Source organism: Ambystoma mexicanum, chromosome 1p (genome assembly GCF_040938575.1).
Source record: "Ambystoma mexicanum isolate Mex_15411 chromosome 1p, UKY_AmexF1_1, whole genome shotgun sequence".
Lineage (NCBI taxonomy): Eukaryota > Metazoa > Chordata > Amphibia > Caudata > Ambystomatidae > Ambystoma > Ambystoma mexicanum.
The window spans coordinates 1145379496-1145393513 of record NC_090921.1 but is presented as its reverse complement, the minus strand read 5'-3'; the positions used below and the strand labels follow the sequence as shown (position 1 = coordinate 1145393513).

At 44.0% G+C, this 14018-nt stretch overlaps 1 protein-coding gene across 1 annotated transcript in view; it reads right to left on the bottom strand.

Annotated features, from left to right (window-relative positions):
• Positions 1–14018, bottom strand: part of LOC138569756 (claudin domain-containing protein 2-like) — a 245284-nt gene that overhangs the window by 9150 nt on the left and 222116 nt on the right. The window lies entirely within an intron of this gene.

Here is a 14018-nt window from a genome sequence, read left to right as displayed (position 1 = left end):
GCCGCAAAAGGATGCGGATCTGTTAAACCCGTTCCGCCACATTACAAGGTTTTACCAAGCGTGCTTACCGTGTCCCGCGAGGGGAAGAGGGAGCAAACAACGGGCCAACTTGTAATCGACCCGTTGTTTGCTCCCTCTCCCATTCCCATTCAGCCCTATAAGGGCTGAATGGGAATGGGGAAGGTCCGGGTCCTTGGAGGGAGGAATTACCGGGCCCTCCGGACTCGGAATGGCCCGGTAATTTCTCATTCTGGGAACCCAGACCCAGGGGCGATTTTGGCGGCAGCCAGCCAATAGTGGCACGGCTACCGCCGAGGTCGTAATGAGGCCCACTGAGTGCTCATTGCCTTTTATGATGGAATAAAAGAACTGAGTTACAAAATTCGTTCTGAAAAATATGATTGAAAGACATCATTAATGATACTGTAATGAGTTATATTAAACATACAGGAATTTGGATCACATTTTGCTAAATTAAGGTATGAGAGCATATGGTTGTCGACAGGGAACTCTGAACCTTTTTGCTGCATTAAATACACCCTTGTGCCAAGGGCTGATTTTACCATCTTGCTCCTAAACATGAGATAAATAGCATATCAACGTATAGGAATTTAATATGTAAATTGTTCTTACGATTACTGCTGCCCACCTTTACATATAAAAGTATTCTCTCCATAGGCAAGTCCTTGGGTGGCGGCACACTATTAAAATGTCCTTTGAAGATATTGAATCACTAACCAATAAAAGAGCAGATACTCTTGATTTTTCTTCAGAAGAGGCAGACGCCATTTTAGGCTTAATTAGGGACACTGCATTTACAAATAAAGCCACTGCACCAGTTTACACATCCAAACGTATTAAACAACTTGAAGATTTAATACATAAAGAGATCAATAGGAAATTACATACCATGGGGGTTATTACGATCCTGGCGGTAGGGGGTTAACGGGTCTCGAATGGGAATGGGGATGGGTTCCTGGAATGGGGAAATACCGGGCCCTCCAAGGTCAGAATGGCCCGGTATTTCCCTATTCCAGGAACCCGGTACCCGTAAATAGCGGGTTGGCTACTTCCAAGGTCGTAATGGCCTCCTATAACTCTTGGTAAATACTAAAAGAACCAGCAAATCCCAAGGGGATTAAGAATCCAATTAAGACAAACACTTTGTAAAGAAAGAAGAGAATGTGTGAAGAAGTCGGAAGCTATTCTAAATAAATGCTCACTGGATTTGATTTTATTGACTATTCAAAAGCTCTCGAAAAATGTAGGATCAATCACAACAGAGATACAAGATATTTAAAGAGAACTCAATGAATTACTAGGACAGGAAGAACTTGACACTATTTTACTTGACATTATTCAGGAATTAGAAAATTACAGAACAGAATTGGAGGCAATTTTCTTTTCTTTCACTTGTATCCATTGCACCAACTGTGGGTTCGTAACTAAAGCCAACACTGTGAACCATCTGAGAACAGGAACAAAAATCAAAACCCAGAGTTTGCGACATGTGAAACTAATAATGTGATTCATGTCATCAAATGCCGTAGGACAGTCCAAACGACCATGAAAACAACGCTGGAATGAACACCGGTCCTGAACCAGGACCAGAAATACAAACTCAGCAGTGGCCAGACACTGGATGGAAAAATGACACAATACATCCCCGGTCTGATTCCAGGTGGTAGATGTGGTCATAAGAAGAAATGCCCATGAAGATTTGGCTAAAAGACTGGACCAAAGGGAGAACTTTTGGATTGAGGGACTGGATGTTATGACCCCCAGTGGGATTAACGAAGAAATCAACTATATGTGCTTTGTCTGAACAGCTATGCATAATTGTCATTAAAACCAAACTGTATAATTTTGTGGGTATGGACAGTATGTGATGCCTATGCGACTATGACAATGCTGGCGTTTCTTTGCATACCAATTGTAATAGCAGTTGTTACAATAACAGTATTTGATATGGTAAATTTTTCTCAAACTTGGAATGCGAAATATCTTCGGTAAATATATTCTGCCATAGATATGTATCATTCAGGAACATCTTTGATTACTACAACAACCCATGTTGCTGCAACACCTCAAAACATGCTTCCAAGCCATTTCTTCCATCACCCCGAGAGGGCAGGACCCCTTCTCCCACCGAGCTCCACGTACTAGATTGAACGCCACTAGACCTCGATGTCGTCAAGGCTCGCTGGAGCAGCTGTGCTCTACCATCGTGCTGCAGGAGCAGCTGAGCGGAGCACACTGCGCACACCAGCAGGTGAGCTGATTTCACGCTGCCCCATAGCACTGCTGTGGCTCACAGTGCCTAGGCACCAACATTCTGACCTAATCTTTCCTGCATCTGTGAAGTGGATGCATCTGAAAATGGCCGGCGGCCACTCTTGTTGTTAACGTTGCTTAGCAACTTCAGCGCCCCTATCCTTCCCAGTAGACCGCCGGAAGGTGGAAGCCGGCCCTCGCCAGAAAGGCCCACAATAGCAAGGCCCCTTCCTGTTTGCCCCTGTTCGCCACGGAGAGCCGTGGGTCACTATCCTCTCCAACTGCATACAACATACTCAAACCTAAAGTGAGTAGAACTCTAATCAATCTACCTTGGAACTTGGGCTTCTCCCGTCAAACTTAACTCTCCCATCATAAATTAATCATTTTCTATTAATACTCTTAGCCACCGCTCACCCCTGCCATGTACCGCCCACGCGTAGGCAAAGGCTTGCACGTGCTTTTCTTAAGTAACCTGATCAGTAGAGCCAAAACACGTTTGTGCTAGCTACTGTGCTAATGGCGAATTAACTTGCATTGTGTGACTCTGTACTAGCCCACTATGCCACACCAACCTAGGTTACTGTGAAAATAGCACTAGTCTTAGGTCACCATATACACAGCCAACTATGTCTACTGCCTAACTGTCTCAGCAAAACATGTCTGGAAACAGCCTAACTCTTGTTGCCATTTGTATCTTGAAATAGCCTGATTCTCGTTGCCATTTGTATCTTGAAATAGCCAGATTCTCGTTGCCATCTGTATCTTGAAATAGCTCATTTGTAAATGCCAAATGTATGTTCAAAGACTATAATTACCTCTTGATAACGTGTAGCTCAGAGAGCCCTATGATCATAGGTAAAGATTTTCTCTGTAATAACCTACCTCGTTCAGCTAACCTTAAGAGAATTATCACTATGCCCTGTACCAAATGAGTTCTGAAACAGTCTACCTGTAGTGGGAATGTTGGGGTCCAAAGTTTGTTTTTTCAGGAGGGGGAGTACCCAGGATTCCTTTAGGTTGCACGGGATGGTGCCAGTAGTAAAGGAGGCATTAATACGTTTGGTGATGAAGGGAGCTAAATCTCTAGCAGCGTCCTTGATCAGTTGTGCTGGGCATTGGTCGCCTTTACAATTGGATGGTTTGAGTCCAAGAATGGTTTTCTCCACCTCGATCACTGAGACTCTAGAGAAGTTAAATTGGGTGAGTTCTTTGAGTTTAGGCATTGGTGTTTTGTTCAGGGGAGTTTGGGTTTGGGATGATAATGATGCTTTCTTTAGAGCAATTTTTGTTTGGAGGTTGGCTCCTTTGTTAGTTAGTGCCAACTGTATGTCAGTGCACCAAGTTTTATCTTTAATGGAATCATCCTGTACTGCGATGGGGGTTTCCAATTCTTTTAGAATAGAGAAGAGTTCCTTCATACTGGAGTTGGCTTGGGTAATCCTATTGTTGTACGTTTCTTGTTTGGCCAGGATGATAGCCTTTTTGTAATGCGTTGAGATATTTATTAGATTATTTTTGTTTTCTGCAGTAGGATGTAGGTTCCATACCGTTTCGCATTTTCTTTTCTGTAGTCTTAGGTTTTTTAGGTGGGGTGTAAACCAAGAGTTAAGATTCCTTTTTTGGTTTAATGTTCCTAAGTTTAAGTGGAGCAATGCTGTCGAGAGCCGCGTTCATAGCATTATTGAATTCCTCCACTAGGAGGCCTGGGTCAGTATGGTCCGGTAAGGAGTTAAGAGTCAGTAGGATAAGGGGTAAGATATTGTATGCTGTGATATTTTTCTTGTTTCTAGTTAATGTGGGTACGGCGAGGGGGGGTGTTAGAGCAGTGAGTCTTTTGGTATTGAGAGTAAAGGAGATTAAATGGTGGTCAGTCCATATTTGGGGGGCGATGGAAGTAATGGAGAGGTTGCAGTTGTGACTGGCAATCCAGTCAAGAGTTCTCCCTTTGGTGTGGGTGGACATGGTCACTTTCTGCGTGAAGCCTAGTTCTGTCAGTATGTTAGCTACGGCGGTGGCCTGGTGATCATTGATATCATTGTACCCTAGGTTGAAATCTCCTAGCACTACGGTTTGTGAGGAGTTTTTTAGCTTCTCAGAGATAACAGTGGTTATATCTTCATTGAAGGTGCTGATAGGGCCTGGGGGTACTATAGAGGAGATGGATATTTAATGTTTGAGAGTTGGCAATGGGTAGTTTAATGGAGAGAGGCTCGCAGGATTTAAGGTTGGGTGTAGAGGTGATTCTCATAGAGAGATTGGTTTTGGCTATGATCGCTATTCCTCCACCTTGTGCATCTATTCTATCAGCTCTAAGGATAGTGTAATTGTCTGGGACTGCTAACGTTAGTGCTGGACCTGCTGCCTCGTGGAGCCAGGATTCAGTAATGGCGATGAAGTCAAGGTCATTTTCCAGGATAGTGTTTGCTATGTCTGTGGCATGAGTGACTAAAGATCTAGCATTGATTAAAGCACCTTTCAGGTCGGGTTCTAGCTGTAGTGTAGGACTCCGGTTAGTGGTGGCAGGTCAGTTAGTGGTGGTCTTGTTTCTTTTAGGGAGGGGTTTGTGGTTAGGAAGAATGGAAGTTTCCAGAGGTGGGAGTGGTTTCAGCCGAAGGTGGTCCAAGTTAATGTTATATTTGTTGACAGGTTCGAATATTTTGGGTAGTCGTGCCCGGAGTCTATGGTTTCTCTGTGCTGTGCTACAAGGGGATTCAGAGATAAGTTGCATATGAGAGGCTCCTACGCCCTCTGGGGGCAGTATGGAGGGCATGGTGACATAGACAGTAGTGATAATTAGAGCTATCAGGTTAGTGATTGATGTTCGATAGACTCGGGTTGGCAAGTAAGAGTACATAGTGTTATGGCTGGTCGACCTAGAGCCTGCTATTGCATGTATCGATCAAATGTTAGACAGCATAGGGCTAGTTATTAGGCAAAGTAGGCTAAGTATTGGGCCGCGTAGGCTAAGTGTGGCAATCAGGGAGTGGAAAAAAAATGGGCTAAATGCGGCACTCAAAGATTGGTCAAAAATAGGCTAGATGCAGCAATCAAATACTGGGCAAAATACTTAGGCTAAATGTAACAATCAAATAAAAGGCAAAAGTAGGCTGAATGCAACAATCAAATATAAGGCAAAAGTAGGCTGAATGCAACAATCAAATATAAGGCAGAAAGTAGGATAAATGCAACAATCAAATATAAGGCAGAAAGTAGGCTGAATGCAACAATCAAATATAAGGCAGAAAGTAGGCTAAATGCAACAATCAAATATAAGGCAGAAAATAGGCTAAGTATGGCAATCAGGGAGTGGACAGAGTACTGGTAGGGAGCCACTATCTTGGAGCATTAACAATATCTGGCCTATGCTGTATGTAATGGGCTATACTAAGCATAGTACTGGAGATATATTATGGTGCATGGTACAGTTGTGGCAGATAGGCAGAGAGTTCACAAACATAGGTTGAATCTATCAGTAGCAGATAGCTAATAATGGGTCAATTCGTTGCAATATTATGGAGGGTGGCTGTGTTTGGGTTAGTCTAGATGCATTTTAAAGGATTTGCTTATATATTCATTATGATGTTATACATTGGTATTCTATGTCATACAATTGGTCTGGTACGATACATTTAAAAATAACAGTCAGTTGACATAGCGCATGTGAGGCAGTGGTAAGGATGGAGTCAAGGTGCGTGACTATGGGTGGGTCCACATATTGCGAATACGAGTTTTCTTTGACCGCAGAGTGATGTTGGACAGTGTCACGTGGAAGTTATAGGCAACGAGGTGGTTTGGGGAATTAGGATGGCACCCGTTGTGCAACGTTGCTTCAGGAAGTTAGACACGCTGGGCTGAGGATGCGACAATTCGCATTGGGATGCAGGATAGCGTAAGGTAGCGGATACAAGTTGGATGGGGCAGTGGGGGGACGGCTTACCGAATGTCTTGGACAGTGCTTGCAGGCCGGATCAGGCAGCAGAAACGGAGAAGCAGAGGTTCTGGCACACGGCTCGTATGGCTCCTGACAGGCTCCGGACAGGAAGGTGCCTCAGAGCGCGTGCCTTGGGCTGTGTGCCAGCTAGAGCCTGCCGGCTCGTGATTGGCTGAAAAGTGAACGCTGGCGGCCAATCAGGTTTAAACATTGGACCTGATGTTTTCCAGCAGATCGGTGCAGGCATAGGAATGGCGTGTGGCCATTTTGGAGTGGCAGTGACCTTGTGTTGATCAATGGAGGCTGTAGCACTCCGGTACAACTGTGCAAGTTAATGCACGGACGATTTCCTCATATCACATCCAGGTATTGGAGGCGAATTATAGCTGGGCTGTGGCAGGTGAGCGGATGAATTTCAGAAATATGCAGCGGCTTCTTAGAGGCAGCAGGATGAGGCGGATTGCCTACCTTGGGACACGGTGAGCCTCCAGGCTAGGCACTGCTCCTGCAGTGGGCAGGGGGGGCTCCTGCTCCTCCTGAGGAAAGGCAAGGCCCATCACCACGGTGCCATTCTCACTAAAAATACTAGATAAGGTAGCATACACCCAAATTCAGAACTTCCTCGAGGCGAACCATCTCCTTGGCACCCGCCAATCTGGCTTCCGCCCCCAACATGGCACAGAGACTGCCCTTATCGATTTAAAGGCCCAAATAGACTCATTCAGAGACGCGGGTAAATTAGCACTCCTCTTCCTACTAGACCTCTCAGCCGCCTTGACCTGGTGGACCATAGAGTCCTGTGTAATCACCTGGACTCTGCGGCCCACTTTTCAGGGGAGGCTATAGTCTGGATACAGTCATTCCTCAGTGACAGGACCATGAGAGTGTTCTCCGCCTCAGCGGCAGCAGACCCGATACCTATTACTTGTGGAGTGCCCCAGGGATCTTGCGTCTGGCCAACACTCTACAATATCTTCACCAAGCCACTCTTTGACGATCTTGACAATCTGGGTATCACCTACACCAATTACGCAGATGATACTCAGATTCTCCTACCACTTACCGGGGATTATGGGGAAGATCGGGGTTTGCTGAACAGAGTCTATAGCATTGTTCAGGCATGGATGGCCAACCATGGCCTATGCCTGAACGATGACAAAACGGAGCTCATCATCATGGGCACGCTGCTCGCATTTCTAAACTGAAACCAAACTACTCAGCATTCATCATCGATGGGAATACTATCAAGGTCGCCAGGGAAGTAAAAACGCTAGGTTTTTACCTCGACTCGACCCTATCCCTCACCAAACAGGTAAACTCACTGGCCTCATCCACGGCCTATACATGTAAATTAATACGAGCCGGGAAACAATTCCTATCAGATAACAGTTGCCTAATTCTATCCAGAGCCCTTATCCTATCAAAATTATATTATTGTAATTCCCTCTACATAGGAGCAACTAAACAAACCATCAACAGAATACAAGTGCTCCAAAACAATGCACTTAGAGCGGCCCTAAGTATTCCTAAAAGAGTACACATTTCTGAAATAAGACGGAAACATAAATGGCTCTCCACCCAGGAAAAAATCAACCTCAAATCTGCCTTCCTCATCCACAAATGCCTAAATAACAAGCCCCTCGTTACCTAACAGAACATTTTACTAGAAAAATCTCCACTAGATCTACTAGAACAGCCAGTCCCAACTGCTTGCTAGTGCCCAGATTTAAACTGACCACTATTGGAGGGTCCAGCTTCCCAGTCAGGGCAGCTCAATTGTGGAACTCCCTACCTCACGCTCTTAGATCTGACCAAACGTTCAACAAATTCAGAAAGAACGCAATGAAATGGCTTACTGAGAATGCTATGTAACCTGCATTCTGTACTGCACCTGTTCATACACTTGCTATTATGTAAACGTCAGCTATATGATGATTTGCTGTCTGCATACTGTCGTGTATATAGACTTTACTGCCTTACCTGCACCTTGTGGAGCCGAGAAAATAGTGTTTACATTGCTCGGGATACTTGTACTATACTGTATGTACTTTACTGCCTTACCTTCACACTGTGGAGATAAGAAAATTGTTTTTACCATGCTCTGTATATTTGTAACTTCTGTAACCAAGCTGTAAGCCCTCTTGTCACATGTGCCCTGCTACCTCAGGGTCTGGTGCGCACAATAAATAAATAAACAAACAAACAAACTCTCATTCTTAGTATGTTGACCACACTCCACCACCCGAGGAGCACGCTAGGCACAATACTAATTTTTAACATTATAATGCTATATGTTAGGATGCAACCGTACCCCTGCCTAGACTCCTCTAGCCTCACTAATCGCACTATGACCAACATTACCACGCCTGACCACCCTACTCTCCAAACCACGCATGCACTCACCTATGTACCCAACTGCCCTTCTAGACTCCTCAAACTTAGAACACACACTCTACCCATGATCATCACCTCCCGCTCCACACTTGCTACACACAGAAACTTCAGACTAGGAACCCGCACATCTTGTAAACCTATCACTCCACACCATGGACCACACACCCCCTACTCTAGTACCACGCTGCCCTCAAATATAACGCCCATTCTTAACACTACCAAACCACATAATTCCATGCCTAAAGTAGCTAAACAGCCACATCTAAACAGAAACTATTTGGCACTGCACCTAAAAGGTGCCTGCTCAATGTCCGCTCTCTCACCGGCCATGCTCTTGAAATCAACAACCTAATCTCTAGCCAGGACCTAGATATATTAGCCATCACTGAAACATGGCTACATGAGGCATCTGGCCCGACCATAACTTTAGCCTTACCCACAGGTTACTCTATCCTCAGACAGGATAGACCCTCTAAAATAGGAGGGGAGGTAGCTCTAATCTTCAAAGATGCCTGTCATCTTAGGCCCATACCCAACCCTTGGGAAGGTAATGCAGACATCCTATCAACTATGTTGTCACTCTCCCCAACAAGCATAACATACATGTTATTTACTGGCCTCCAGGACTTCCGGCAGACTTCCAAGGTCAAATCACCCACCTACTCAGTGATAATATTTTAAAAACGACTAAAACCCTACTCCTAGGTGACCTCATCTTAGGATTCAATGATCCCAATGATAAAGCCGCAATCTCATTTCTCAAGGACCTCACAGACCTGGACTTTTCCCAGAAAATTATGACCCCTACCCACTCCAAAGGCAGAATTTTGGACTAGTTGGTCGACAACAACTGTGACTCCACCATAACCTCTAACACTGTCTACCCCTGGACAGATCATAGCTGTATACAATTCACTATACCCACAGCTCAAAGTACTAAAACTACTACACATAAACCTGCCACTCTAGCAAGAAGCTCTAAAAAGTTAACTTCGGAAAACCTACAACCCTATCTTGACATCCTGTGCTTAGCACCGCCTTTCTCGCAAGACCCAAACATCCTAGTAGATATTTTTAAGGACACCCTCATTCATGCAGTCAACTCCATTGCCCCACTAGAAGAAAAAAAAGAAAAAAGTAATACCACTCAAATTCTTGGTTCACAGAAGACCTCCAAACCCTACGCAATAACAAACGACAGGTGCAGAAAAATTGGCAGGCTAACCCTTGCAACACCACCAAAGAACTGTTCAAAACTATTGCCAAAAAATACAAAAATGCCGTTTTCAATGCCAAATCTCAAGCCTATAATCGCAGAATATCCGACGCCAACTCTCAATCCAAAGAACTCTTTACCATCTTTAAGGAACTCACAAATCCTCCTATCCCCACAGATGAGATTGTTAAAGATGAAGCTTGGTGCACTAGCATACAAGCCGTCATGTTAAAAAAAAATAGACCTTCTACAAAATAAAATTCTTGACCATTACAACGCCTTACTGAAACTTAACCGGCAAACACAAACACTGCCCACCAACAAAACTATCAACTTCCCTAAATTCGCCTTTAATGACATCTGAGAAACAGAGGTCAAAGACATCCTGAAACATTTGAAGCCATCGCAATGCAAAGGTGATATATGCCCCCTAAAATTATCAAGGAGTGCGCCGAGCCACTTGCTCCACTCATTACCACCTTCATCAATGCCTCCTTTAAGACGGGCCTCGCCCCTGACAGCCTTAAAGAGGCTTGTCTGCGCCCCCTTTTAAAAAAGCCAACACTAGACCCCGCACAGCCCAACAACTACCGGCCTATAACAACCGTCCCATTCCTGCTCAAAATATTAGACAAGGCAGCTCACAGCCAGATCCAACTATACCTAGAAGCCAACTCCATCCTAGGAAACAGACAGTGAGGATTCCGCAAAGGGCACGGAACCGAAACAGCCCTGCTGGATCTAAAAAATCAAATAACTCAAATCTTGGACAATGGGAAGCCCACCCTCCTTCTCCTCCTAGACCTTTCAGCGGCGTTTGATCTTGTTGACCATAAAACCCTCACCGCACACCTCACACACTCAGCACATTTCTCCGAACAAGTTGCTTCCTGGATCACCTCATTCCTAGAAGAGAGAAGCATGAAAGTCTTCTCAAACACAGCTAATGCAGCCCCCACTTTCATACACTGTGGTGTCCCACAGGGATCCTGTACTGCTCCTATGCTGTACAATCTCTTCCCAAAGCCTCTCCTTGATAAATGTGATGCACTTGGGATCGTACATACAAATTATGCTGATGATACCCAGGTGCTCCTTCCCTTAACAGGCTCCTATCACCGATACACCACAGCACTAAGGCAAATCTATGTCATCATCCAAGCTTGGATGGCCTCTAATGGCCTATGCCTCAATGGGGACAAGACTGAGATTCTCATTCTTGGCCAAAAGTCCACTCTAGCCAAGTTAGACTGTCTTTACTCCAACTTCAACATTGAACACTGCATCATCCCAGTCCGATCATCAGTCAAAACTCTAGGGGTCCACATTGATGCTACACTGTCCATGAACAAGCAAGTCAGCGCTATTGTCTCTGCCTCTGCCTTAAGTACTAAATTCATCAACGCCATTAAACCATTCTTAACTAAGGAAAATTGTCTCTCAATAGCCAGAGCTACCATAGGTGTAAAGATTGACTACTGCAACGCGCTCTTAGCCGGCACCTCCTTAAAAAAATGTAAACAGACTTCAAATCACACAAAATAATTCACTAAGAGCAGCCTTAAGCATTCCAAAAAGAGACCACATTTCACAAGACAGTCCGTTCACTGGTTCCCAGTCAAAGAATGCATCACATTCATGATTCTCACAACCACACATAAATGCATCCACTGTACAGCTCCGCCCGATCTTTCAGACACACTCCATAGATCCATCTCTACTAGGCCTACCAGAATATGCTACACCAACCAACTCACTGTACCGCAAATCAACAAGGCCAAAGCAGGAGAAATAGGCTTCCCATATTTAGCCCCAAAGCTCTGGAATGCGCTCCCCACTGCCCTAAGAGCAGAAACTTCTCTCCCTGCCTTTAGAAAAATCCTTAAAACTACTCTCTTAACTAACTAAAACTCTCGCCACTACATGTTTTACAAACTGTCCTATGCAATTGTACAATAATCATGCCTGTATGTGTTTTTTCATGTGTAACTAAGTTTTGATCACTCTCTGTAACAAGCGCCAAGATGCCCCTGGGCTGCTGTGCGCTCAACAAATACGAATAAAAAAATAAAAATAAACAAATTAATTTGAGAGCAGTGCCTTTTGTAATGCTCTTGTCACGTCCTACGTTATCAGGATGACTCCCTGGTATTTTGTTTATTGTTTTTTGTATGCATTTTAGTTGTCTGCCTAGTTGACAGATTTCTTTTAAGAGGCTATTTGACCCTTCCACATGATAGTCAGACACAGGACTCTGTTAGTCTGAGATCTGACACCCTAAACACTTACCCAGGGCAGGGGACCCACAAAGATCACCAGGGATAAGCTCCCACCTTTCATTAAGAAGCCTCCACCAACTTATTCTTCACTAACATGCCATTTGGGGGAATTGTGCACTTAGGGACACATAACATTTTTTTAAAGAAATAACTTGAATGTAATTTTTAAGAAAACCTTGAGTGTAATTTTGGAAAGGCGACATAATGGCGACATAATGGATATTTGTATTGCCACGGGGGCATTATGATGATGCAAGGATAGTAAAGAATATATGGGCAACATGAACAACATGCTGACAGTGTTTCATATACTTTCACCCCTACAGCATCGCTCTGATGTTTATTAACATCATTATACGTGATTACGCCGCTCGGCTGTGACATCATCATCTGCTTTCATGCGTGACGTCACAATGCCTGCGCCTTTATACATCACAGGTAAGCCAAGGTGCACGGCCTCGGGGCTCAGCTTTTCCCATTGGAGTCATTTTTGGAATTGTGCAGGCAAGCAGGCATGCATATGATTCGTATCACCCTCTATAGGCATTAATGACATTTAAAAAGTATTGAGCCCCTTGGCAGGGCACATGACTGCCATCGCCTGACATTAGATAGTGCTTTTCTTTTCCCTTCTGTTTGTTTCATTTACCCTTGATCAATACAGTGCAGATTCATCTATCATGCAGTGGTTGCAAGATGAACTCGGGCAATTCTCTTTTTATTTATTATGGCAAAAGGATTTATGGGAACACTTAATTTACATTTGTGAGTGACAGAACCATTTTCTTGTTTCCTCCTCAGTTGCATGTCATCTTATTCACTCTTGCAGGTAATAACAGTACATGCATGTTTGTTGTTTATATGAGGTCAACCCTTGTGGGGTGAATAAGGTATTAATTATTTCATTATAATGTGTGTTTCCTTTGCTGTTTTCCATTTCTTTCTCTGTTGGTTTACACTTTTATGGAATGTTTCAACACTGGTTGTATGATTTATACTTCTTGAATACAATTTGTTGTTAATTGAGATAGTGTGTTCAGCCCTGAAGACGGACCTGGTTCAGAAACGCTTTGGCTAATGGATACACTGAGTGCTCACTGCCTTTTATGATGGAATAAAAGAACTGCGTTATAAAATTCGTTCAGAAGAATATGATTGAAAGACATAATAAATGATACTGTAATGAGTTATATTAAATATACAGGAACGTGGATACAATTTTGCTGAATTAAGGTGTGAGAGCATATGGTTGGTCCTTAGGGAACTCTGAACCTTTTTGCTGCTCATTTCATTCGCGCTCATTGCTGAAATGCTCAGGTTTCCTTATTCTCAAAGGTGACCTGAGCTTTTCAGGAGGGGATGGTCAATAGCGTAATGATCCACTGTCCTGCCCCTTTGCATACATTAGTGATGGAAACCCACTCCTGACACTAATGTATGACAGGCTCCCAGCAACCACGTGATTGCTGAGAGCACATTTCACCGAGATGGACTGTTAAAGGGCCGGTCTGAGTGAAATGCTCGAGAAAATAAAATAAGCAGCAGCTGTCAGACTTCCAAAACAAATCATGACAGGGTCAGATATGCCATGATGTATGACCCCCTCTGCCCCTGTGCCTACGGCCTTAGGGCAAAGACTCTAATTTCTAGATATTTAAAAAAGTACATTCCATTTGTGAATTTGTGATGCACTTTTAAATGCCCAGAAAAGCCCCCTTGTTTGCCAAATATGCAAAGAGTTAAAAAGGGAATCTAAAAAGATGTGCTCATTCAGATGCCCTGCCCTTTGAGAATTGGGCTGCTCCTTTTTGTGGGCGAAAGTGAGGCGACGCGCTAGCACATCATCTCACTGACACCCCAAAAGGTTTTGAGAATCTTGCCCAATGTCTTCAAGGGTCAGATCTTGAGCAGGCTGATGAAG